General features: G+C 45.3%; 1 pseudogene across 1 annotated transcript in view; it reads left to right on the plus strand.

The window, feature by feature from the left end:
• LOC310772142 (TGF-beta receptor type-2 pseudogene) overlaps window positions 1-2,563 on the plus strand; it is a 4,047-nt pseudogene extending 1,484 nt beyond the window's left edge. Inside the window, exon 2 of the transcript XR_014553987.1 lies at window positions 785-2,563. The product of XR_014553987.1 is annotated as a TGF-beta receptor type-2 pseudogene (transcript). The remainder of the gene's footprint in view (window positions 1-784) is intronic.
• Window positions 2,564-3,424: the final 861 nt, after the last annotated feature.

The following is a 3,424-nucleotide window of genomic DNA, read 5'->3' on the forward strand; positions in this document are numbered from 1 at the left end:
CTGTAGGTTTAGATACAGCAGGTACTGTATACTGTAGGTTTAGATACAGCAGGTACACTGTAGGTTTAGATACAGCAGGTATACTGTAGGTTTAGATACAGCAGGTATACTGTAGGTTTAGATACAGCAGGTACACTGTAGGTTTAGATACAGCAGGTATATTGTAGGTTTAGATACAGCAGGTATCCTGTAGTCGAGCATTTGCTACAGCAGAGTTCAGAATGAGCATGGGCATTTCTGATTCCTAATAAGCTTTCTTTCAAAACGTTGTTGCATCTGAGTGGTATGAACATGGCAGTCTTTCAAAAACGTATTTTGATGATGACATTCTGCTGTATTGTCAAATCTGCAAAAACGAAGTTCTTGTGACACAACTCCCTTCTCTTTTTCACACATGCTCCCATTTTACACACACACACACACACACACACACACACACACACACACACACACACACACACACACACACACACACACACACACACACACACACACACACACACACACACACACACACACACACACACATATATATATATAAATAGACACAGAGCGGTATGCACAAAAAACACACAAACTGACGCGCACACACAGGCCCCACATGAACATGCATAGAGTTTCAGCTTGAGGGGGATGGTGTTCCGTCTCCATCACATTTGCCATTATGTCATGTTTAGTGACTGATTATATCTGTGGAAGGATGTAGCGCGCACAGCTCCAAGTATGTGTGTGTCGGGTGTTTGATTCTGATTATATATCTGTTGCTCTACTGCTCCACCTGCAGGGCATCCAGCTGGTGTGCGCCACCATAGACGAGTGCTGGGACCACGACCCCGAGGCCCGGCTGACGGCCCAGTGTGTGGCCGAGCGCCTCAGCGACATGGAGCACCTGGACAAGCTGTCGGAGCGCTCCGACTCCGAGGAGAAGATCCCAGAGGAGATCTGTGTGCTGGACGAGAAGTACACTGTAGAGCTGGACTAGAGGTGTGCGACCCCCGACCCCACGACCCCACGACCCCACGACCCCACGACCCCACGCCAGCACAGACTGGACGTCGTGGTCGACCTTGGTTTTGAAAGAAAAGAATTCGGGCTCGGGTCGGGCTCGCTCGTTTTTTGGGTTGTTGTTGTTTTTCATGCGTGGAAAAGAGCACAGTGGTTTTATGCTCCTCGCTTGCTCCTGAAGCTCTGTGTCGCACAGCATGGGCACACACAGCCCCCCTGCCTCTGCTGAGTGCTGCTCTCTCTCTCTCTCTCTCGCTCTCTCTCTCTCTCTCTCTCTCTCTCTCTCTCTCTCTCTTTGATTTGTGGATTTTTTAAATGAAAATCAAATCAACATTCTTTTTTTTCCCCTTCGTCTTCCTTTGTTTCTGAAAAGAAAAGAGAATGACCAAAAAAAAAATACACGGACCACGAGAGCTATGACTTTGAAATAGGAACGGTTTAGATTTCGGGGGTCGGGTTTATAGGCTTCAAAAGTTTTGGGTCGGGCCCTGAACGTTGTTGCAGGCCCAGACTGGGCTCAGGCTTCATTTCCATGCCCCCCCCCGTGCAGAAGACCTCTAAACTCAACTCAACGGCAACACTGTCCCCCACCAGGGGGCTGAGGAACTACAACTGAGCAGCTGGGTGGAGAGAGAGAGAGAGAGAGAGAGAGATTCCAGTGGATGTACAGTATTATTGCCGTGGGTCGGTCAGGAGCGTGTGACGGAGAAGCACAATGGGAAAGTGATGGAGATGAAAGGGAACTACACGGGATTAGCAGAGACGCTCCAAAGACTGGATCAAGCCTTAAATGAACAGGTGGAAACACAGTTTAAAGCTTTTGTAACCAAATACTGTTTGCACTTTATCCATATCTATGCACACCAAATGATGTACAGTATATTCAGTGTCTTGTTTTATTTTGTTATGACAATACAGTGCAGTAATAGGAAATAAAGGGACCACGTTTGTTTAGGAAAAAGGGGTAAAAGGAGCAATGTCATAAATGTTCAGGCAGTTAGTAACACTAACCTCCCCCCTGTCCTCACCGTGTAGTTGAGTGACTGCTTAGATGTTTCACAGGTGGCCTTGGAGGGATGGGAAAAGGGACTGGAGGACAGTGCGATGTAACAATCAAGGTCTTTGAAGCAGGATTGTGAAACCACGTTGAAATGAAATGCAATGAAACCTGTGTCTTGTTTGACTGAGCAGGAGAATTGATCTGAAGCAGCACTTTGTGAAAACGAAGCAGATCACCAAACGGACGCAGGTGTCATTTCCCCACTGGCCTGAAATGGAAACGACCCTCAGCTTTGGAAATAGAACATAAAAAGCCGTGGACTGTCAAATCAAGACGGTTGAAATTGGCCTGAAAGGGAAAAAGGGGAACATACATACTGTTTACTGTCTATGTGTGTGTGTGTTACTCAGAGGACTCTGTGCTATAAAAGGAAATGGGAGATGAATGAAAGGTCTCTAAAGGCCGGTGCGTGTGACAGAAAGGGACTTCCTTTCTCAATAAAGATCTCTTATCAAACTCATCTGTGTATAAATGTTTAAAAGCCATAATTAAAAGAGTTTCAATATTCTAGTGAGTCAAGATGGTCTTTATCCTAATTGTTTTTGACCTCGAGTGCTACTTTGGATTATTACCTTTAAAGGTGCTTTGTGGAGCATTTTAACATCAATAAACCATTGCTACATTAATTTTTTAGACATTATAGGATAATTCCGATAAACCCTTTGGTGAGACGATTGGCGGCCTCAACCCGGCTCCACTCTACGTTTTACATTGTGAGCTGTGTTGGGTCAGATTCCACAGGAAATCAGCTGTGTGGCTTAACGCCACAAAACCAAACTTTCTTCCAGTTGTAATGTCGGCGCTGCAGTGTCCTCCTGACATTAGCTTGCCCGTCTTGTTGCAATGCATACTGGTTCTGAAGGGCTCTTATCCTTCTTCCTCTGCAAAACAAATGCATACAGAGTGATGCCAGGGCAACATCCTCTTTGTGACAGGAAGCAAAGTGCTTATGGGAAATATGGTCTTAATTTTTGAGAAATGCTAAATGCTAAATGTAGCACCTTCAAATAGCTGAATATAGCATATCTGCTAGCCTGCATATCTGGCTATAGGTTATCACATGAATGAGCAAAACATGTGTTTTTGGTGAGAATTTTCCCTTAGCCGAATTCTGCAAAATACAGGAAATTCAAATCACCACCCCAAACTCAGCTTGGCGCTAATGATTAGCAACAATGAGCTTTTGAAATCCCCCCTAGCAATGATTGTTTACTGTGCTTCAAGCACAAGATACTGTCTACTAGTTTCAAACCTTTTCTCAAAGGACCCAACTCTTTTCCCCCAATTCCCTCATGCTCAGCGGCCCAGCCACAATATTACCTTCCTGTGGTTTTGTTGACTCATGCGCTCCTTTCCTGT

This window comes from Poromitra crassiceps (genome assembly GCF_964638095.1).
Source record: "Poromitra crassiceps genome assembly, contig: HAP1_SCAFFOLD_2080, whole genome shotgun sequence".
Taxonomy (NCBI): domain Eukaryota; kingdom Metazoa; phylum Chordata; class Actinopteri; order Beryciformes; family Melamphaidae; genus Poromitra; species Poromitra crassiceps.